Source organism: Hyperolius riggenbachi, chromosome 12 (genome assembly GCF_040937935.1).
Source record: "Hyperolius riggenbachi isolate aHypRig1 chromosome 12, aHypRig1.pri, whole genome shotgun sequence".
Classification (NCBI taxonomy): domain Eukaryota; kingdom Metazoa; phylum Chordata; class Amphibia; order Anura; family Hyperoliidae; genus Hyperolius; species Hyperolius riggenbachi.
Window position 1 is genome coordinate 180,560,555 of NC_090657.1, and position 24,840 is coordinate 180,585,394.

The window sequence follows — 24,840 nt, forward strand, 5'->3', positions numbered from 1 at the left end:
TCCACACGTCCCTGTAGTCTTTCCCCTTGAGCATGGGTACACCTCAAATATAAACACAAAAAAAATGATAGTGCAGACTGTTTATCACAAACAGACATCCCTCTGGTGTGAGCACGTCCACAGGCTTGCTTTACTAGTGAAGGTTAGGGGGGCTGGGGATACCACCACCAACTAAATCATACTCTCCCAGATAGATGATATAGGCATTGGTGGGGAGAGTATGATTTAGTTGGTGGTGGTATCCCCAGCCCCCCTAACCTTCACTAGTAAAGCAAGCCTGTGGACGTGCTCACACCAGAGGGGTGTCTGTTTGTGATAAACAGTCTGCACTATCATTTTTTGTGTGTTTATATTTGAGGTGTACCCATGCTCAAGGGGAAAGACTACAGAGACGTGTGGACCTCTGGATGCATGGATTGAGCGCTAGCTATTTTTTGGACTATAAGTTTACATGACGGATTGGTAACTGTATATGGCGCGCACCACCTAAAGACATTTGTTAGATTCTTAGCGCTGTAATACTGTGTGTATCATTCTTATTGAAAAGCCAGCCAACCACCGAGCTACCTCTTGATGTGGCGAGTGGCTTGATGATGTGCTGATAAAAAGTGGACAGAAGCGCACGATGGCCTTGTTCACATCATATGCACTTACATGCACATTTGAACGCGCGTATGGCGTAATAACACGCAAGAACAACAGAAGGGTATAGATAGCCCTTCTGCCGTTCAAATCAAAGGCGTTGCGCAGCAGTACGATACGCTATGATGTGCTTGCATACTGCTGCATGCATTCTGCCCGCAAGCGCAGAGCTAACCCATCACTGTCAATGGATGGGATCAGCAGCGCAGTGGGTAGCGGTGCAGATGGCGTGAGATTGTACGCGTTACGTTCTGATTGCACAGCCATCTGCACTGTGGCCTAAAGGTGGCCACACACGATACAATAAAATGATCCAATTTTACGGCAATTTGATAAAAACGATCGGATCTCCTGAAAAAATCGAAAGCTTTTTTTTCATTCGATTGAAAAATCCAATCGTATTTCCCGTTTTTTTTTTCGATTTTTATCTATCCAGAATGCTAGATATTTTTCTTCAATTTCTCTAAAGATTGTATGGTGTGTGTTATGCTACGTACACACATGCAACAACAATCGTTCTTTCAGAACGACGAACGAACTTTTAATTGATGAAAGAACAACCTAAGTAAAGTTAGTTTTAAAATGTGTGTAACGATCTGATCGTTAGAACGAACGTTACATCACGTAAAGCAACTATTGCGCTTGCGCATAAAAATGAGAAGTTTCATGGAGAAATAGCGAAATGCGCATGTCAAGCCTAGTACGAACGACCGTTTCCAACGATGTACTACTTTTGTAAACGATCATCGTTGGTAAAAATCCGCCAAGCTAGATCGTTCGTTTTTAACGATCTAGCTCGTCTGTCGTTAGACTTAATGATCGTTGGTTGCTTTTTTTTAAACGATCGTCGTTTGAAACGATCAGGGAACGATTGTTTCAAACGACTATAGTCGCATGTGTGTACGCACCTCTAGATTGTCAATTTATTAATATACACACCCAAGCAATATTCTCAGTTTCCAATCATTTTTATCATAATTGGGGAAAAATTTAACATACGTGTGTGGTACATTGGTCATATTTTTGAAATGTCTCAATGAGTCAGAAAAATTGATTGCAATTCTTAAATTGAACAGATATTTAAAAAATTGTATGGTGTGTGGCCACCTTAAGTGTAAATGAAGCCTAACTAATTTATAAATGATTATTGTAAATAAACCAAGCAATTTTATTAAATACGTTATTACGTACACTTCCTCTTGCGCTATTTCTAGACTTTTAATCGCAACATGCCACAGTGTCCGTGCGACAGTACCCTAGAGGAAGCCATTCAGTTATATTCTATAGCAGGCTTTCTCCACCAGGGTTCCTTGAGGACTCTGCAGGGGTTCCTTGGCATTTCCCCCATCCTGGGGGAAGTATAATAGAGCACATTATAGAGCATACTTTAATAGGGGGGTACTGTAACAAAAAAACAAAAAAAAGCACTAAATTGGCGGTTCAGAATAATAATGAGCATATTAATTAAAGGCACTAGAATAAGGAGACAGAATAATGAGTGGCAGTGTAATAGGGGTTAGTGAAATAAACAGCCTCAGCTACTTTTAAAGACCATGCCTCCTGCAAAATAAATGCAGGGGTTCCTTGAGATCCAAAAATTATTTGCAGGGTTCCTCCAGGCTAAAAAGGTTGAGAGAGGCTGTTCTATAGTCTATAGACACGGACGTGCTGGTATAAGCGCTCCCTGTTTATTGCAATAATACTAATGGTAATAAAAGTTGTTTTAGTCACAACAGGTGAGCAGTAATTATCAGATAATTGTTGTATTCTTTGCCCTGAGACTCCCACGTCAGCACTGGAAATAGGCAAGGTACGCGGACCGGGGATTCCAGCAGATTCACACTGCGCAGAGATATTCATGCCCCGCCGTTGCCCTCGCCCTCTGCTGGTAGGGGGTCCGCACACAACCCACCAGACGGGCAGAGGGGGCATTCTTCCCCTGCATTCCTTCTGAGTAAACAAGATCCATCTCCCACAACACAAGCGGCTGGCGTTACCCAGCTGTCCCGGCGTATTAGCCCTCCCAGCGGGGAGCCCTCCGCACTCAGTGATATCCCTCCCGTGTGACGGCCTCAGCTGCGTTGTGCCAGCATTAGATTGCCAGCTCTTCAGTCAACAACATTCCTTCCTGCTAGGATGAGCGTATTCCTGGAAGCCGGAACGTTCATTTTACTAATGTTTCCACGCTCCCCCCAGAGAGAGGGTTACCTTCCGTATAGCGTACAGGATGCACATCCCATGTATGGAGGCAGAAGCAGGGACACAGGGGCTTCAATTCACAAAGACACGTCAGTAAAAATGTCCTGTTTAGTAATTTACCTCGTGAGGTATTTTAGACCTTTTTTCCCCCAAATTCCCTAAGATTTTCACACGTGGTAATACGGTAGTTCGGTAACTTACAGAAAAACTGCATGACAATTCACTAAGATTTTTACCTCATGCGGTATTTAATTCATTATTTTAAAGGACAAGTGAAGTGAGAGATATAAGGAGGCTGCCATATTTATTTCCTTTTAAAGAACAAGCGACACCCATGCTAACCTAGAAATAAAAAAACCTGTATATAAGTAGATAAATACTACTTCTACTTGCATAACAGATGTATTGTACTATCCACATAATGATTCCTGTGAATTTTAGAAAGGAAAAGCAGAAAATCCTACTCTAGGCAGTGGCCATCTTGCCAAGCTAATGCTGACATCATATCCGTCCCTGACTCTTGTTTTCCCCCCTCCCTTCTCTTGCTCATTGTGTATTCATTAGCTGCCCTCCTCCCAGAGTCTTCAGACACTCCCACTGAGGTGTATACTAGGAATTGCACTGTTTTTTATTTACACATCCAATCACTGAGTCGCCTCAGCCTTGCTTGTAAACACAAGTAATCAGAGGGTGTTTCTGATAAGCAGCTAGGCAGGGAAATAAATGGAAGAGGAGGAATATATTATAGATAGAAAGAACTCCCAGCATTCAACTCTTTGACACTAGGGCCAGTGCTCCTAAAGTATGTGATAACTCCAAACCATAACAGCAGAAAAAGGTTTGCTAGTTTTGAATTCAGGATTAGCATCTTTATCACTTAACCACTTGAGGACCACAGTCTTTTCGCCCCTTAAGTACCAGAGCCTTTTTTTCCATTCAGACCACTGCAGCTTTCACGGTTTATTGCTCAGTCATACAACCTATCACCTAAATGAATTTTACCTCCTTTTCTTGTCACTAATACAGCTTTCTTTTGGTGCTATTTGATTGCTGCTGCGAGTTTTAGTTTTTATTATATTCATCAAAAAAAGACATGAATTTTGTCCCAAAAAAATGACTTTTTTAACTTTCTGTGCTGACATTTTTCAAATTAGTAAGTAAGTAAAATTTCCTATACATTTGAGCGCGAAAATTATTCTGCTACTTGTCTTTGATAAAAAAAAAAACTTTCAGTGTATATTTATTGGATTGGGTAAAAGTTATAGTGTTTACAAACTATGGTGCCAAAAGTGAATTTTCCCATTTTCAAGGATCTCTGACTTTTCTGACCACCTGTCATGTTTCATGAGGGGCTAAAATTCCAGGATAGTATAAATACCCCCCAAATGACCCCATTTTGGAAAATAGACATCCCAAAGTATTCAGTGAGAGGCATGGTGAGTTCATAGAAGATTTTATTTTTTGTCACAAGTTAGCGGAAAATGACACTTTGTGACAACAAAAAAAAAAAAAAAGTTTCCATTTCTTCTAACTTGCGACAAAAAAAGTGAAATCTGCCACAGACTCACTATGCTCCTCTCTGAATACCTTGAAGTGTCTACTTTCCAAAATGGGGTCATTTGTGGGGTGTGTTCACTGTCCTGGCATTTTAGGGGGTGCCTAATTGTAAGCACCCCTGTAAAGCCTAAAGATGCTCATTGGACTTTGGGCCCCTTAGCGCAGTTAGGCTGCAAAAAAGTGCCACATTTTGGTATTGGTATTGGTATTGCCGTACTCAGGAGAGTATAATGTGTTTTGGGGTGTATTTTTACACATACCCATGCTGGGTGGGAGAAATATCTCCGTAAATGACAATTTTTATGATTTTTTTTTACACACAATTGTCTATTTACAGAGATATTTCTCCCACTCAGCATGGGTATGTGTAAAAATACACCCCAAAACACATTATACTACTTCTCCTGAGTACGGCGATACCACATGTGTGGCACTATTTTGCACCCTAACTGCGCTAAGGGGCCCAAAGTCCAATGAGTACCTTTAGCATTTCACAGGTCATTTTGTGACATTTGATTTCAAGACTACTCCTCACGGTTTAGGGCCCCTAAAATGCCATGGCAGTATAGGAACCCCACAATTGACCCCATTATAGAAAGAAGACACCCCAAGGTATTCCGTTAGGAGTATGGTGAGTTCATAGAAGATTTTTTTTTTTGGTCACAAGAGCGGAAATTGATTAGAATTTTTTTTTTCACAAAGTGTCATTTTCCGCTAACTTGTGACAAAAAATAAAATCTTCTATGAACTCACCATACTCCTAACGGAATACCTTGGGGTGTCTTCTTTCTAAAATGGGGTCATTTGTGTTGTTCCTATACTGCCCTGGCATTTTAGGGGCCCTAAACCGTGAGTAGTCTTGAAACCAAATGTCGCAAAATGACCTGTGAAATCCTAAAGGTACTCATTGGACTTTGGGCCCCTTAGCGCACTTAGGGTGCAAAAATGTGCCACACATGTGGTACCGCCGTACTCAGGAGAAGTAGTATAATGTGTTTTGTGGTGTATTTTTACACATACGGATGCTGGGTGGGAGAAATATCTCTGTAAATGACAATTTTTTGATTTTTTTTTTACACACAATTGTCCATTTACAGAGAGATATCTCCCACCCAGCACGGGTATGTGTAAAAATACACCACAACACACATTATACTACTTCTCCTGAGTACGGCGATACCACGTGTGACACTTTTTTGCAGCCTAGGTGCGCTAAGGGGCCCAACGTCCTATTCACAGGTCATTTTGAGGCATTTGTTTTCTAGACTACTCTTCACAGTTTAGGGCCCCTAAAATGCCAGGGCAGTATAGGAACCCCACAAGTGACCCCATTTTAGAAAGAAGACACCCCAAGGTATTCCGTTAGGAGTATGGTGAGTTCATAGAAGATTTTTTTTTTGTCACAAGTTAGCGGAAATTGATTTGAATTGTTTTTTTTTCACAAAGTGTCATTTTCCGCTAACTTGTGACAAAAAAATAAAATCTTCTATGAACTCGTCATACACCTAACAGAATACCTTGGGGTGTATTTTTTCTAAAATGGGGTCACTTGTGGGGTTTCTATACTGCCCTGGCATTTTACGGGCCCAAAACCGTGAGTAGTCTGAAAACCAAATGTCTCAAAATGACTGTTCAGGGGTATAAGCCTTCATACCTCCCAACATTTCAATGTCCCAAAACGGGACAATTAGGCCACACCCCTGGCCACACCCCCAACCCCTAGTCACGCCCACCCCAGGAAAAAAAGTTTTTTTTTTTTTTATTTATTATTTATTTATTAGGAGGGAGAAAGATAATGGCGACGGCTATCTATGCCGCATACCGGGCTGGTGCCTCGATCGGCTTTTTCCCCCCTCTCTCCCCAGCGGCCGGGACCAGGGGGGGGGGGGCAGCGCGGGACGGCCCCCCAAAATCGGGACCGTCCCGCTGAAAACAGGGCGGTTGGGGGCCCTGTATAAGTATCTGCAAATTTTGATGACAGGTGGTCTATAAGGGGGCAAATTTTGTGGAACCGGTCATAAGCAGGGTGGCCTCTTAGATGACAGGTTGTATTGGGCCTGATCTGATGGATAGGAGTGCTAGGGGGGTGACAGGAGGCGAATGATGGGTGTCTCAGGGGGTGGTTAGAGGGGAAAATAGATGCAATCAATGCACTGGGGAGGTGATCGGAAGGGGGTCTAAGGGGGATCTGAGGGTTTGGCCGAGTGATCAGGAGCCCACACGGGGCAAATTAGGGCCTGATCTGATGGTTAGGTGTGCTAGGGGGTGACAGGAGGTGATTGATGGGTGTCTCAAGGTGTGATTAGAGGGGGTAATAGATGCAAGCAATGCACTGGCGAGGTGATCAGGGCTGGGGTCTGAGGGCGTTCTGATGGTGTGGGCGGGTGATTGGGTGCCCTAGGGGCAGATAGGGGTCTAATCTGATGGGTAACAGTGACAGGTGGTGATAGGGGGTGATTGATGGATAATTAGTGGGTGTTTAGGGTAGAGAACAAATGTAAACACTGCACTTGGGAGGTGATCTGACGTTGGATCTGCGGGCGATCTATTGGTGTGGGTGAGTGATCAGATTGCCCGCAAGTGGCAGGTTAGGGGCTGATTGATGGGTGGCAGTGACATGGGGTGATTGATGGGTGATTGACAGGTGATTGACAGGTGATCAGTGGGTTATTACAGGGAAGAACGTAAATAATGCACTGGCGAATTGATAAGGGAGGGTCTGAGGGCAATCTGAGCGTGTGGGTGGGTGATTGGGTGCCCGCAAGGGGCAGATTAGGGTCTAATCTGATGGGTAACAGTGACAGGTGGTGATAGGGGGTGATTGATGGGTAATTAGTGGGTGTTTAGAGGAGAGAACAGATGTAAACGCTGCACTTGGGAGGTGATCTGATGTCGGATCTGCGGGCGATCTATTGGTGTGGGTGGGTGATCAGATTGCCCGCAAGGGGCAGGTTAGGGGCTGATTGATGGGTGGCAGTGACAGGGGGTGATTGATGGGTGGCAGTGACAGGGGGTGATTGATGGGTGATTGATAGGTGATTGACAGGTGATCAGTGGGTTATTACAGGGAAGAACAGATATAAATAATGCACTGGCGAATTGATAAGGGGGGGTCTGAGGGCAATCTGAGCGTGTGGGCGGGTGATTGGGTGCCCGCAAGGGGCAGATTAGGGTCTAATCTGATGGGTAACAGTGACAGGTGGTGATAGGGGGTGATTGATGGGTAATTAGTGGGTGTTTAGAGGAGAGAACAGATGTAAACGCTGCACTTGGGAGGTGATCTGATGTCGGATCTGCGGGCGATCTATTGGTGTGGTTGGGTGATCAGATTGCCCGCAAGGGGCAGGTTAGGGGCTGATTGATTGGTGGCAGTGACAGGGGGTGATTGATGGGTGATTGACAGGTGATCAGTGGGTTATTACAGGGGGGATAGAGGCATACAGTACACAGGGGGGGGGGGGGCGGGGTTCTGGGAAGAATCTGAGGGATGGGGGGTGATCAGGAGGGAGCAGTGGGCAGTTTAGGGTTAAAAAAAATAGCGTTGACAGATAGTGACAGGGAGTGATTGATGGGTGATTAGGGAGGTGACTGGGTGCAAACAGTGGTCTGGGGGTGGGCAGGGGGGGTCTGAGGGGTGCTGTGGGCGATCACGGGGCAGGGGACCTCGGACACTGGGACCACCAGGGCAGGAGGCAGCCTGTATAATAGGCTTTGTATACATTACAAAGCCTATTATACGTATTGTGTGCGGCGATCCGGGTGCTAGTAACCCGCCGGCGCTTCCGAACAGCCGGCGGGTTACAGCGCGAGGGGGGCAGAGCCAGTCGCCAGTGGCTGATCGCGTCACGAATGACGCAATCGCCGCATAACCACGCCCGCCGCCGCCACCGCCGATGGGCGTATTGTGCTCGTTTGGGCCCAGCCCTTGCCGCCGCCCATCGACTTAAGGCAGTCGGCAAGTGGTTAATACACTCAGACCAGTTGCTGTTGAAATTTGATTTTTATGGTGACAATACCGCTTTAACCAATAACAGTTGCCTGGCTGTCCTGCTGTTCCTCTGCCTCTAAGGGCCCATTCACACTTGCAATTCGCAAAGCGCTAGCGCTTTTGCTAGCGTTTTGCTCTGGCGATTTTTGGCGATTAACGTGAAAAATCACCATTCACACTTGGGGCGATTTTTTGCGATTAGCCCTCCTATAGCACTAAACGCGATCGCCTGGAAATCAACTGAAAATGGTGCAGGATACAAATTTGCGTTTGGCGCTTTGCGTTAATCGCCGGCTATTAACGCAAATCTCCCAAGTGAGAACGGGCCCATAGGTTATTATTGCACTAGCGCTTTAAAAAGCGCTAGCGCTTGAGCATTTTGCCGAAATCGCCGGCAAAACGCTCAGATATGAACGGGGCCTGATACTTTTAGCCACAGACTCTGAACAAGCAGATGCAGATCAAATGTTTCTGACATTATTTATTGTCAGATCTGACAAGATAAGCTGCATGCTTGTTTCTGGTGTTATTCAGACACTACTGCAGCCAAATAGATGAGCAGGGCTGCCAGCCAACTGGTGTTGTTTAACAGGAAATAAATATGGCAGCCTCCATATACTTCTTGTTACAGTTGTCCTTTAACCTCCTTGGCGGTGCATTTCTATCTGGAATTATGAATCAAAAGAGGTACATTTTTTTTCAATAATTTCAGGCCTCCAATTCTTAAGTTATAACTCACCAAAATATATCAGAATAAAAGCCTGGTAGACATTCTGCATATAAATAAAAGACTTTAGCATAAAATTGTTGAATTAATTAAATTTATGAATAAACTTAACAATCGTGAAACTGTACAAATAAGGCAGGCAGAGAGTAGTCAGTGTCCAGGCAGAGGTCGGTGCAGGCGGCAGGCAGAGAGTAGTCAATGTCCAGGCAGAGGTCGGTGCAGGCGGCAGGCAGAGAGTAGTCAATGTCCAGGCAGAGGTAGGTGCAGGCGGCAGGCAGAGAGTAGTCAATGTCCAGGCAGAGGTCGGTGCAGGCAGCAGGCAGAGAGTAGTCAATGTCCAGGCAGGCGTTGGTGCAGGTGGCAGTTGAGTCTGGGTCTAGATGGGGGATAGAGGCAGGCTAGACTGTTGCATGTTACAGGGCATGCACACTGCCCTGTGCGAGAGACCGGGTCCACTTAAAGAAAACCTGAACTGAAAATGAAAAGTCAAAATAAGCATACACAAGTCATACTTACCATCCATGTAGTCTACTCCTCAGTGTCTTTCTCCTGTCCCGCGTCCTGTTTGTTCAGTGTGCTCAAGGGAATTTTCCGTCCTCCATTTTGAAAATGGCTATTACCCATAACAGCTTTCTGGTCAGCACACAGTTAAACTGTAACATCGCCCACTTGAGCCATAGGGAAACATGGACATTACCTGGTACATCAGTTTTCCTCTCAGCTATAACGGACAGCAACTGATATTTTACTTACTGCAACTGATATATTTCAGATCTGACAAAATGTTGTCAGAACTGGAAGGGATCATTGTCAGAAGAAAATGGTGAGCTTCTGAGAGGAACTGATGGCAAGGTAACTATGTAATGTTCATTTGAAGTTACCTCATGTGTTTATTTTAAATATTTTTACTCAGTACAGGTTCTCTTTAAAAATGTGACGCCACCCACGATGTCGCACAATACAGCGCAGCCATCCTGATTGGCTGCCGGGATCCCCGGAAAGAGAATAGAGGTAAGGGGATCCCAGTGGCCTGGGGGAGAAGCCTGGGTCCTGTTAGCCAGCACTGATCATGCGCAGGACCCAGGAAAACAGTGCACACAGCGGTTTGGGGCCAGCCCGAGCTGAGCTCGAATTGACATTTGTGGAAATTTTCTGTAATGTACTGATAAACATTAGACTTTCATATATTTTAGATTCATTACATTACACACAACTGAAGTGGTTCAAAGCCTTTTATTGTTATAATATTGATGATTTTGGCATACAGCTCATGAAAACCCAAAATTCCTATCTCAAAAAATTAGCATATCACAAAAAGGTTCTCTAAACGAGCTATTAACCTAATCATCTGAATCGACTAATTAACTCTAAACACCTGCAAAAGATTCCTGAGGCTTTTAAAACTCCCAGCCTGGTTCATTACTCAAAACCGCAATCATGAGTAAGACTGCCAACCTGACTGCTGTCCAGAAGGCCATCATTGACACCCTCAAGCAAGAGGGTAAGACACAGAACAAAATTTCTGAACGAATAGGCTGTTCCCAGAGTGCTGTATCAAGGCACCTCTGTGGGAAGTCTGTGGGAAGGAAAAAGTGTGGCAGAAAACGCTGCACAACGAGAAGAGGTGACCGGACCCTGAGGAAGATTGGGGAGAAGGACCGATTCCAGACCTTGGGGGACCTGCGAAAGCAGTGGACTGAGTCTGGAGTAGAAACATCCAGAGCCACCGTGTACACAGGGCCGCCATCAGAAATTTTGGGGCCCCTCACAAATCATCAGTCCGGGCCCCCCCCCCCCAAACTGAGAAATGTGCGTAGCCATTACATGTTGGCAGAGGTAGTTGGAGGCTTGCTGTCCACAAATTAATCACGAATAACCACGGTGGATACTCGTGATTCAAGTTAGCTCCAATTGCCACAGCTGAGCGGCTAGATGCGGCGGGGTTAATTACCCAGAACGCCACTCTCCGCCCAGCGTTTCAACGAGGTGCAAGTGTCCGAATGGACGCGTTGCAAGCCTCGATATCGAGCACTTCCTCCTTCAAGCCGAAAGGAGGAAGTGCTCCATCATTTTTTTAGAACCTCCCAGTTTTCTTTTCTGTTTAAAAAAGCTAAAAAAAGTAGGTTTAATGCTATTGTCTCATATGGTAATGATTCAGCTTTTCCCATAGTCTCGCAGTTAGCAATCATGTGACCCCCAACAAGACAAATTCAACAAACCATGAGGCCCCCAACAAGACAAATTCAGCAATCATAAGGCCCCCAACAAGACAAATTCAGCAATCATGAGGCCCCCAACAAGACAAATTCAGCAATCATGAGGCCCCCAACAAATCATGAGGTCTCCAACAAGACAAATTCAGTAATCTTGAGGCTCCCAACAAATCATGAGGCCCCCAACAAGTAAAAATTAAATCATTAGGCCCCCAACAAGACAAATTCAGCAGTCATGAGGCACATAAATAGACAGCATTTCACATAAATAGGCAGAATGACCCCTTATGGTAGACACCTCTCACCTGGATTCTGACAGGGACCCCCAGGTTAGGTAGTGAGTGACATGGAGCCCTTTAGGCAGTGAGTGACAGGGAGCCCTTTTAGGTAGTGAGTGAGTGACAGGGAGCCCCTTTAGGTAGTGAGTGAGTGCCAGGGAGCCCCTTTAGGTAGTGAGTGAGTGCCAGGGAGCCCCTTTAGGTAGTGAGTGAGTGCCAGGGAGCCCCTTTAGGAAGTGAGTGCCAGGGAGCCCCTTTAGCAAGTGAGTGAGTGACAGGGAGCCCCTTTAGCAAGTGAGTGAGTGACAGGGAGCCCCTTTAGCAAGTGAGTGAGTGACAGGGAGGCCCTTTAGCAAGTGAGTGAGTGACAGGGAGCCCCTTTAGCAAGTGAGTGAGTGACAGGGAGCCCCTTTAGCAAGTGAGTGAGTGCCAGGGAGCCCCTTTAGCAAGTGAGTGAGTGACAGGGAGCCCCTTTAGCAAGTGAGTGAGTGACAGGGAGCCCCTTTAGCAAGTGAGTGAGTGCCAGGGAGCCCCTTTAGCAAGTGAGTGAGTGCCAGGGAGCCCCTTTAGCAAGTGAGTGAGTGCCAGGGAGCCCCTTTAGCAAGTGAGTGAGTGCCAGGGAGCCCCTTTAGCAAGTGAGTGAGTGCCAGGGAGCCCCTTTAGCAAGTGAGTGAGTGCCAGGGAGCCCCTTTAGCAAGTGAGTGAGTGACAGGGAGCCCCTTTAGCAAGTGAGTGAGTGACAGGGACCCCTTTAGCAAGTGAGTGAGTGACAGGGAGCCCCTTTAGCAAGTGAGTGAGTGACAGGGAGCCCCTTTAGCAAGTGAGTGAGTGACAGGGAGCCCCTTTAGCTAGTGAGTGAGTGACAGGGAGGCCCTTTAGCAAGTGAGTGAGTGCCAGGGAGGCCCTTTAGCTAGTGAGTGAGTGACAGGGAGCCCCTTTAGCAAGTGAGTGAGTGCCAGGGAGGCCCTTTAGCTAGTGAGTGAGTGACAGGGAGGCCCTTTAGCAAGTGAGTGAGTGCCAGGGAGGCCCTTTAGCTAGTGAGTGAGTGCCAGGGAGGCCCTTTAGCTAGTGAGTGAGTGACAGGGAGGCCCTTTAGCAAGTGAGTGAGTGACAGGGAGGCCCTTTAGCAAGTGAGTGAGTGACAGGGAGCAACCCCCCCCCCCCCCCGCCGCCGCCGCCGCTTCCCCTACCTTGCAGCCAGCAGCCCAGCGTCAGACCTCAAGATCAGCGGCGACCCGACCAGTAAGAGCGGGCACCGGACGCACCCGCTCTATATGCGGAAGTGATGTCACTTCCGCATATCAGTGCGGGCGCTGGGTCCTAGCGCCCGCACTATTGTCGCCGCCTGATCGAGGTCTGACGCGGCGGCGGCGGCTAGAGGGAGGGAGCAGCGGCCAGAGGGGTTGAGCGGCGGCCGGGCGGCACCCGCAGCGCCGCGGCGGGGATGGGGCCCCCCTGCAGGCCCCGGGCCCGTGACGGGAGTCACGGATGTCCCCCCCTGATGGCGGGCCTGCGTGTACAGGTGTGTGCAGGAAATGGGCTACAGATGCCACATTCCCCAGATCAAGCCACTTTTGAACCAGAAACAGCGGCAGAAGCGCCTGACCTGGGCTACAGAGAAGCAGCACTGGACTGTTGCTCAGTGGTCCAAAGTACTTTTTTCGGATGAAAGCAACATTTGCACATCATTCGGTAATCAAGATGCCAGAGTCTGTAGGAAGACTGGGGAGAGGGAAATGCCAAAATGCCTGAAGTCCAGTGTCAAGTACAGGTCAGGCGCTTCTGCCGCTGTTTCTGGTTCAAAAGTGGCTTGACCTGGGGAATGCGGCACCTGTAGCTCATTTCCTGTACATGCCTGTACACGGTGGCTCTGGATGTTTCTACTCCAGACTCAGTCCACTGCTTCCACAGGTCCCCCAAGGGATGGAATCGGTCCATCTCTCCAATCTTCCTCAGGGTCCGGTTACCTCTTCTCGTTGTGCAGCGTTTTCTGCCACACTTTTTCCTTCCCACAGACTTCCCACTGTGGTGCCTTGATACAGCAATCTGGGAACAGCCTATTCGTTCAGAAATGTCTTTCTGTGTCTTACCCTCTTGCTTGAGGGTGTCAATGATGGCCTTCTGGACAGCAGTCAGGTCGGCAGTCTTACCCATGATTGCGGTTTTGAGTAATGAACCAGGCTGGGAGTTTTTAAAAGCCTCAGGAATCTTTTGCAGGTGTTTAGAGTTAATTAGTTGATTCAGATGATTAGATTAATAGCTCGTTTAGAGAACCTTTTCATGATATGCTAATTTTTTGAGATAGGAATTTTGGGTTTTCATGAGCTGTATGCCAAAATCATCAATATTAAAACAATAAAAGGCTTTGAACTACTTCAGTTGTGTGTAATGAATCTAAAATATATGAAAGTCTAAAGTTTATCAGTACATTACAGAAAATAATGAACTTTATCACGGTATGCTAATTTTTTGAGAAGATCCTGTACATAATAATAATAATAATAATAATAATAATACGTATGTAGAATGGATCCAGGAGCACCAATGCCCAAGGTATATGCGTGCCAAGGTCCCACCCCAGTACCAACGGGGTCAAAGTAGTAGAAATCCAGCAAAGGACCGGCACCACAATCGTGTGTAATAGCTCAAATACTTAAATGGAGCATCAAAAGCAACGACAGACTGCTGTTTCGGCCTATCATAGGCCTTTGTCAAGTTGCACAAAGTGATAGAAACATACAATGTACAAAACAAACTTTAAATACACAAAGACACCACCCATGGGGTGTCAATAGACCAATCCTGGACGGGTGACAAAGGCGGACCTGATGGGGAACAGGAACAACACACAACCCACCAATCAGGAGGACATAATTCAAACAGGTACTCACCTGTGGCATAATAGCGGAGAACCGCCGCTCTAATGACCCCAGACGCGCCGCCATAGATGCTCAATAGCGCCAGTATACAATACGGCGCAGGCGGATGTGACGTCACCGTCACATGACCTGTTACAGCCCAATCATTGCATCCGGCCGCCGTCCAATGGGGACACAGAGCGGCTCCAACGCAATGACAGTGGGTGGGGCGGCTAAGTCGCGTAGCCATAGCTACGCATGTAAATAAACATAGAAGTACAATGCCGCATAATACTTACACCACACTGTCAGTGGAGAAGGTAAGCCGCTGCCACAGACATCACCCGACCAGGAAGATCTGAAAATAAAAACAAAATAAAAACAACATTAAGCACAAGAACTATATCACATCTAAGTAAATATAACATCAGAGGAATAAATGGCCAATAATTATTAAATACAAAACGAGAAATCTATTTCCCTATTTAAGCCTGCCCTATCCATGGCCCCTAATCTTTTGATCCACCCTGCCTCCCTACGCAGTAATTCCTTCACCCGATCACCCCCTCTCCAATCTCTAGGTACCCCATCAATAGCCATAACCTTAAGTTGAGCTACACTATGATGGCACATAGTAAAGTGATCCGAAACTGCCTGTCCCGCAGTATAATTTCTGATGGCAGTTTTATGTGATGAAATGCGACTTTTGAGAGTTTGTGTAGTCATCCCTACATAGATGTAACTACAGGGACACTTAATTAAATACACCACATAGGTGGAATCGCAAGTAAATCTCCCCCGAATATGAAAAGTGGCACCAGACATAGGATGGTGAAAAATGTCTCCACGCATGACGTTACCACACATGTGGCACGACATGCAAGGAAACATGCCACTTTTACCCATAGGAGCCTGCGGTTTGTGATTCGCACGAATGCGCAACTTGTCTCTAACAGTTGGAGCCCGACGAAAGGACATAAGGGGCGGGTATCGAAATTCAGGGACTCTAGGTAAACCATCCCGCAGAATATACCAGTGGCGATGCAAAGTTCTAGCTATCAAATCGCTACAAGTATTATATGTGGACACGAACGGTATACGGTTGGCATGTCGGTGTCTGGACCGCCGAATTGGCGCGTCCAGCTCCAGACTATCAGCCGGATAGCCCCTCAAACGAAACTTGTGTGCCAACTCTGCCTTACGTGACTCACAAACCTCAGGCTCACTGACAATTCTGTCAACCCTTACAAATTGACTGCGGGGGATACTACTTTTAATACGATCAGGGTGGAAACTGCGGTAATGTAACGTAGAATTCCTATCAGTTGGTTTGGTAAACAAATCAGTGGAAATACCTCCCCCCTTACGAAACACCCTAACATCAAGAAAAGATACAGAGTCTCTATCGCAACAAGCTGTGAGTCTGATGGGCGGACATTGACCATGAACCTGATGGATGAAATCATCCAAACTCGAACGTGGCCCCCTCCATATGCAAAATATGTCGTCAATAAACCTCCACCAACAAACAGAATGCTGGCGGAATAAAGGGTTGAGGTAGACAAATGTCTCCTCATATAACCCCATATATAAATTAGCATAGGAGGGGGCCACGTTCGATCCCATGGCAGTGCCACGTAACTGGCCATAGAACCGCCCCTTGAACTCAAAGTAGTTGTGTTTTAGGACCACCTCCAACAGAGACACCAAAAACCTACGTTGTCCAGCAGAACAGTCTGAATGCGTCATAAGATACCAATCCGTAGCCTCTACACCCCCATCATGAGGGATGGAGGTGTAGAGGCTCTCTACATCCAAAGTGACAAAAAACATGTCATTGTCAAAAACAGGAATGGATCTCAACCTATCAAGGAACATCCCAGTGTCCCTTAAATAAGAATCGACAGACTGAACAATAGGCTGCAATACTCTGTCCAGATATTGCGCCAAGGGAACAAAAACAGAACCCACTCCAGCCACAATAGGATGCCCAGGAGGGCGTACAAGGGTTTTATGTATCTTTGGCAAAATATATATGTGTGGCGCGGAGGGGTTCTGCTGTTGTAAAAATTTGAACAAAGCCTCATCAATGATATTAGTGGACATGGCATGCTGAAGAATCTTACAAATCAACTGCTGGATCATAGGTAGAGGGTCTGACTCTAATAGTGCATAAACTTCACGATCTGCAAGCTGTCTTTCAATCTCCCCATCATACTGTATGTGGTCCATAACAACCACTGCCCCACCTTTATCTGCTGGACACACAACAATATCCTGATTATTTTGCAATGATTTAAGTGCTAGGCCCTCAGATCTAGTCAAATTACGATTAACCTTAAAGGAGCCACTCTTAAAGTCCCTCTCAAGTTGTTTCAAATCTTCATTAACTTTAGCCATATATGAATCTATGAGAGCATGACTAGGTGGCCTAAAAGCACTAGAGTTCCTTAAACCCGAATCCTTAAGACGCAAACAAGAGTCTACATCCTGATCCTGTTGTAATGAAGTACCTGTGGATGGGATGTTACTAAAAAAGTTCTTAAGCTTAACAGAACGAAAAAAGCGATAAAGATCCTGTTCAATTAAGAAAAAATCTGGGGGATTGGTCAAGCTAAATGACAGTCCATAGTTCAGGACCTGCTCCTCGATGTCAGAGAGAGTGTAGGAAGAGATATTTACCACCAAAGTTTTATCGACTAATGGCCCCTCCTGGGGCGCAAGTTCATCGCATTGGCTGGGGGTTTCCCTTTTGGCCCTCCACCGACGACCGCCCCTACGTCTCCTACTTCTTGGGGGCGAGCCGGTGACGCATCTCTGGAGACAACCTGATCATCAGACGAGCCAGTTCCTGAGGCTCCACCACCTGGCTGTCTCCTAGGCGGTACTCTCCTCGGGCGTCGTAGGGGTTTCTTGTGTGTGGGGGACCCAACCTTCTGCCATGGATATACATATCCTGCTGTGTAGTCATTTTTATCACGGTTAAACTTGGCCCGTTTGCCATCTTCCAGGGTTTTAGTGAAACTCTCCATTTTTTTATCAATGGACTCCAAATAAACTTTAAAGTCCTCTTTAGACAAATGTTCTTCAATCAAACGTTTGGACTCATAGATCTTATTTTCCAAAGTTGGTAATTCTTTCTGTATGCGTACAATAGTAAGCAACATAGCGTCATATGAGGCCTTGTTCCATATCTTCTCCCAAGTGCTACAAAACTCCACATCTTTGGGAAAGATTAGAGGTGCCACATGAGCTCTCACACCTCGTGGAATCCTCCTTGCCCTGCAGTAATCGGTCAGGGTTTTTGCATGGAGATCAAGGTTAATCCAGGTTTTCCTGTACGATTCAAACTCCAACTGTAGGGGTTTTACATCCGGTCTGGCCAAAAAGGGTGTACCTGTCCCGACAGAAGCCAGGATAGAGGCAGCTTGTATGTCCGAATAATAGAAGGTATCTTCAGCCTGTTCCTCTGTGTTAGCCATCGTGCTGCACTGGAAATGGTACAATCAGACGTATGTAGAATGGATCCAGGAGCACCAATGCCCAAGGTATATGCGTGCCAAGGTCCCACCCCAGTACCAACGGGGTCAAAGTAGTAGAAATCCAGCAAAGGACCGGCACCACAATCGTGTGTAATAGCTCAAATACTTAAATGGAGCATCAAAAGTAACGACAGACTGCTGTTTCGGCCTATCATAGGCCTTTGTCAAGTTGCACAAAGTGATAGAAACATACAATGTACAAAACAAACTTTAAATACACAAAGACACCACCCATGGGGTGTCAATAGACCAATCCTGGACGGGTGACAAAGGCGGACCTGATGGGGAACAGGAACAACACACAACCCACCAATCAGGAGGACATAATTCAAACAGGTACTCACCTGTGGCATAATAGCGGAGAACCGCCGCTCTAATGACCCCAGACGCGCCGCCATAGATGCTCAATAGCGCCAGTATACAATACGGCGCAGGCGGATGTGACGTCACCGTCACATGACCTGTTACAGCCCAATCATTGCATCCGGTCGCCGTCCAATGGGGACACAGAGCGGCTCTAACGCAATGACAGTGGGTGGGGCGGCTAAGTCGCGTAGCCATAGCTACGCATGTAAATAAACATAGAAGTACAATGCCGCATAATACTTACACCACACTGTCAGTGGAGAAGGTAAGCCGCTGCCACAGACGTCACCCGACCAGGAAGATCTGAAAATAAAAACAAAATAAAAACAACATTAAGCACAAGAACTATATCACATCTAAGTAAATATAACATCAGAGGAATAAATGGCCAATAATTATTAAATACAAAACGAGAAATCTATTTCCCTATTTAAGCCTGCCCTATCCATGGCCCCTAATCTTTTGATCCACCCTGCCTCCCTACGCAGTAATTCCTTCACCCGATCACCCCCTCTCCAATCTCTAGGTACCCCATCAATAGCCATAACCTTAAGTTGAGCTACACTATGATGGCACATAGTAAAGTGATCCGAAACTGCCTGTCCCGCAGTATAATTTCTGATGGCAGTTTTATGTGATGAAATGCGACTTTTGAGAGTTTGTGTAGTCATCCCTACATAGATGTAACTACAGGGACACTTAATTAAATACACCACATAGGTGGAATCGCAAGTAAATCTCCCCCGAATATGAAAAGTGGCACCAGACATAGGATGGTGAAAAATGTCTCCACGCATGACGTTACCACACATGTGGCACGACATGCAAGGAAACATGCCACTTTTACCCATAGGAGCCTGCGGTTTGTGATTCGCACGAATGCACAACTTGTCTCTAACAGTTGGAGCCCGACGAAAGGACATAAGGGGCGGGTATCGAAATTCAGGGACTCTAGGTAAACCATCCCGCAGAATATACCAGTGGCGACGCAAAGTTCTAGCTATCAAATCGCTACAAGTATGCCTATGCTAATTTATATATGGGGTTATATGAGGAGACATTTGTCTACCTCAACCCTTTATTCCGCCAGCATTCTGTTTGTTGGTGGAGGTTTATTGACGACATATTTTGCATATGGAGGGGGCCACGTTCGAGTTTGGATGATTTCATCCATCAGGTTCATGGTCAATGTCCGCCCATCAGACTCACAGCTTGTTGCGATAGAGACTCTGTATCTTTTCTTGATGTTAGGGTGTTTCGTAAGGGGGGAGGTATTTCCACTGATTTGTTTACCAAACCAACTGATAGGAATTCTACGTTACATTACCGCAGTTTCCACCCTGATCGTATTAAAAGTAGTATCCCCCGCAGTCAATTTGTAAGGGTTGACAGAATTGTCAGTGAGCCTGAGGTTTGTGAGTCACGTAAGGCAGAGTTGGCACACAAGTTTCGTTTGAGGGGCTATCCGGCTGATAGTCTGGAGCTGGACGCGCCAATTCGGCGGTCCAGACACCGACATGCCAACCGTATACCGTTCGTGTCCACATATAATACTTGTAGCGATTTGATAGCTAGAACTTTGCGTCGCCACTGGTATATTCTGCGGGATGGTTTACCTAGAGTCCCTGAATTTCGATACCCGCCCCTTATGTCCTTTCGTCGGGCTCCAACTGTTAGAGACAAGTTGCGCATTCGTGCGAATCACAAACCGCAGGCTCCTATGGGTAAAAGTGGCATGTTTCCTTGCATGTCGTGCCACATGTGTGGTAACGTCATGCGTGGAGACATTTTTCACCATCCTATGTCTGGTGCCACTTTTCATATTCGGGGGAGATTTACTTGCGATTCCACCTATGTGGTGTATTTAATTAAGTGTCCCTGTAGTTACATCTATGTAGGGATGACTACACAAACTCTCAAAAGTCGCATTTCATCACATAAAACTGCCATCAGAAATTATACTGCGGGACAGGCAGTTTCGGATCACTTTACTATGTGCCATCATAGTGTAGCTCAACTTAAGGTTATGGCTATTGATGGGGTACCTAGAGATTGGAGAGGGGGTGATCGGGTGAAGGAATTACTGCGTAGGGAGGCAGGGTGGATCAAAAGATTAGGGGCCATGGATAGGGCAGGCTTAAATAGGGAAATAGATTTCTCGTTTTGTATTTAATAATTATTGGCCATTTATTCCTCTGATGTTATATTTACTTAGATGTGATATAGTTCTTGTGCTTAATGTTGTTTTTATTTTGTTTTTATTTTCAGATCTTCCTGGTCGGGTGATGTCTGTGGCAGCGGCTTACCTTCTCCACTGACAGTGTGGTGTAAGTATTATGCGGCATTGTACTTCTATGTTTATTTACATGCGTAGCTATGGCTACGCGACTTAGCCGCCCCACCCACTGTCATTGCGTTGGAGCCGCTCTGTGTCCCCATTGGACGGCGGCCGGATGCAATGATTGGGCTGTAACAGGTCATGTGACGGTGACGTCACATCCGCCTGCGCCGTATTGTATACTGGCGCTATTGAGCATCTATGGCGGCGCGTCTGGGGTCATTAGAGCGGCGGTTCTCCGCTATTATGCCACAGGTGAGTACCTGTTTGAATTATGTCCTCCTGATTGGTGGGTTGTGTGTTGTTCCTGTTCCCCATCAGGTCCGCCTTTGTCACCCGTCCAGGATTGGTCTATTGACACCCCATGGGTGGTGTCTTTGTGTATTTAAAGTTTGTTTTGTACATTGTATGTTTCTATCACTTTGTGCAACTTGACAAAGGCCTATGATAGGCCGAAACAGCAGTCTGTCGTTGCTTTTGATGCTCCATTTAAGTATTTGAGCTATTACACACGATTGTGGTGCCGGTCCTTTGCTGGATTTCTAATAATAATAATAATAATAATATATGGTAGGACACTAGACTATGACTATGGTAGGATCAGATTGTGAGCTGTTCTGAGGACAGTCAAGTAACATTACTATGTACTCTGTAACGTGCTGCAGAAGATGTCAGTGCTATATAAATGCATAATAATAATAATAATATATGGTACGACACTAGACAATGACTATGGCATGGATTCGATTGTGAGCGCCTCTGAGGACAGTCAGTAACATGACTATGTATTCTGTAAAGTGCTGCAGAAGTTGTCAAGATGTCAGTGCAGTATGAATACATAATAATAATACAAATATGGTGGGATACTAGACTATGACTATGATAGGATTAGATTGTGAGCTTCTCTGAGGACAATCAGTGACATTACTATGTACTCTGTAAAGTGCTGCTGAAAATGTCAGTGCTATATAAATAATGTACATAATAATAATACATTAGACTATGACTATGTTAGGGATTAGTTTGTCAGATCTTATGAATAGCATAGGTATTGTTAATAAAATGCTTAGCTGATGCAAGTTGTATGCAAATTTATGCAGCTAGTATATGGACTGCTGCATTTGATAGGTCCATTTCCAAGTTGCATAAACTAAGCATCAACTCAGAATTACCAGCATCTGATTTGGTCAGTGGGCAATACTATATTAAAATATTGTTAACTTTTAGCAATATTCTGTTATCCCAAAACCTACCCCTATTCTCACTTGAACCGCCCTCCCATCAATACCTAACAGTAACCGACAAACCCAGGCACCATATCCATGCCTCATTGGGCACTAAAAATACCCTCTGCCAATATCTGCAGCACCTTATTACAAAATGTGTAACTTATTGGCGGCTCCTATATTCTCCACTGGGCTCCGTTATAGCCATGATTAATATTGCGGTCTACGGGCACCGACTTTACTGCAGCGTCAACAACGCCCAAATGACCTGCTTTGGTTCCAGTAATTAATCAGCTGGAAACAGAGGCACCAAAATAGAATAAAATATACTAAAAACAAATTTAATTGCCTCTGGAGTTGCTATTTTTGCCTTTGAGTTTATCAAAGTTGCTCCTTTTATTGCCTGAAGAAGCAGTCGGATAGCTGCGAAATGCATTGCTTGTTTGGAGAATTTTTGATTTAAAGAGAACCCGAGGTGTGTTTAAAGAATGTTATCTGCATACAGAGGCTGGATCTGCCTATACAGCCCAGCCTCTGTTGCTATCCCAAACCCCACTAAGGTCCCCCTGCACTCTGCAATCCCTCATAAATCACAGCCGTGCTGTGAGGCTGTGTTTACATCTGTAGTGTCAGTCTCAGCTGCTCCCCCGCCTCCTGCATAGCTCCGGTCCCTGCCCCCGTCCCTTCCCTCCAATCAGCAGGGTGGGAAGGGATGCAGGTGGGGACTGGAGTTCTGCAGGAGGCGGGGAAAGCAGCAGACTGACACTATAGAGATAAACACAGCCAGCTCTGACAAGCTGTTTGTCAGCAGCGTGGCTGTGATTTATGAGGGATTGCAGAGTGCAGGGGGACCTTAGGGGGGTTTGGGATAACAACAGAGGCTGGGCTGTATAGGCAGATCCAGCCTCTGTATGCAGATAATATTCTTCAAACCCACCTCGGGTTCTCTTTAAGTCTGATCTATGCAGAATATCGACTTTCTGAGTCTTTGTTGAGGAGGTACATCCACCACTACCTCCTGTTTTAAATGTTTTTAGTATATTTTATTCTACACTGTGTGGTTGGTCCTGGGTTCCTCCTAATGCAAGACAATGCTAGACCTCATGTGGCTGGAGTGTGTCAGCAGTTCCTGCAAGCTGAAGGCATTGATGCTATGGACTGGCCTGCCTGTTCCCCAGACCTGAGCCCCATTGAGCACATTTTGGACATCTAGCTCCATCCACCATTGCCACGTTGCACCACAGACTGTCCAGGAGTTGGTGGATGCTTTAGTCCAGGTGTGTAACGAGATCCCTCAAAAGACCATCCGCAACATTATCAGGAGCATGCCCAGGCGTTGTAGGGAGGTCATACAGGCACGTGGAGGCCACACCACACATACTACTGAGCCTCATTTTGTCTTGTTTTAAAGGACCACTTTCGTGAAAATTGTAAAATTTAAAAAGTACATTTCTTCCAAATTAAAATGAGCCATAAACTACTTTTCTGTTAATATTCTCTGTATTATGCATAAAATTTACTTTCTATCATATGTATCTAGGTACAGGTTCTCTTATATTGTTTTAATAAGATAAGAATGTTATTATGTAAAAAGTATATACCATAAGTATATATAAATGGTATGTCAAATGACGTATATGTTTATAATTTGAAATTTCCAATAAAAATGGTTGAAAACGAAAATAAACAAAACCTTGGGAATCCCCCATGAAGAGTTGGGCTAGTCCAAAACCTGTCAGTTCTGTCAGAGTTCTACTACCTGCTGTAAGTGACAGCAACATAGGAGACAAGTAATTTATGGCTCATTTTACTCTGGAAGAAATGCACTTCTTATTTGTATGTGTTTTACATGTATTTTAAGTTTTACGATTTTCGCCATAGTGGTCCTTTAAGGACATTACATCACAGTTGGATGAGCCTGTAGAGTTTTTTTCCACTTTAATTTTGGCGCGTGACTCCAAATCTAGGCCTCCATAGATTGATAAATTTGATTTCCATTGATAATTTTTGTGTGATTTTGTTGTCGGTATATTCAACTATGTAAAGAACAAAGTATTTAATAAGAATACAGTAGCAAGAAAAAGTATGTGAACCCTTTGGAATTATATGAATTTCTGCACAAATTGGTCATAAAATGTGATCTGATCTTCATCTACGTCACAACAATAGACACTCACAGTCTGCTAAAACTAATAGCACACAAATACTTACATGTTTCCATGTTTTTATTAAACACGCCATGTAAACATTCACAGTACAGGTGGAAAAAGTATGTGAATCTTTAGACTAATGACATCTACAAAAGCTAATTGGAGTGATGTGTCAGCCATCTGGAGTCCAATCAATGAGATGAGATTGGAGGTGTTGGTTACAGCTGCCCTTCCCTATAAAAAAACACACACAACAGTTTTGGGGTTTGCCTTTCCCAAAAAGTATTGCCTGATGTGAATGATGCCTCACACAAGAGCTCTCAGAAGACCTATGATTAAGAATTCTTGAGTTGAAGAATTGTTGAGATTTTATTATCGAATCGCAATGTAAAACCTTCTTAAATTGTTCCATTAATGGGAACAATTGATAATTGTCTTCCGATTCGTTTCGATCGTTCAGATCATGTCGAAAGATCGAATCTGAAGGAAAAATTGTACCGGTAATGGGCACCTTCACTCAACATCTATTAGAGGTTGTGTCTATTTTTTCTTACATGCTTTTGTTCTAGAAAGCCCACATACATACTCCATGTTGGCAGGGCTGGATTCACCATAAGGCACTGTAGGCATGTCCCCTCCCCCAGTGCCTCCTTCTCTATGCAGAGTCCTGAGCGGAGTGTAATTGAGAGGTTACTCTTCCAGCTCTCAGCATTCCAGTGCCGAGATCTCCCTTCACTTGGGTGCACCTCTACCTAC

General features: G+C 45.3%; 2 long non-coding RNA genes across 3 annotated transcripts in view; one reads left to right on the forward strand and one right to left on the reverse strand.

The window, feature by feature from the left end:
* The window catches only part of LOC137542151 (uncharacterized), a 239,135-nt gene that overhangs the window by 189,039 nt on the left and 25,256 nt on the right, over positions 1-24,840 (forward strand). The gene's annotated exons all lie outside the window — the stretch shown is intronic.
* Positions 1,935-24,840, reverse strand: part of LOC137542153 (uncharacterized) — a 53,648-nt gene continuing 30,742 nt past the window's right edge. Inside the window, exons 2-3 of the long non-coding RNA XR_011025365.1 lie at positions 14,762-14,820; positions 1,935-2,043 (exon numbers count right to left, since the gene is read on the reverse strand). This is a non-coding gene — a long non-coding RNA (uncharacterized lncRNA). The remainder of the gene's footprint in view (positions 2,044-14,761; positions 14,821-24,840) is intronic.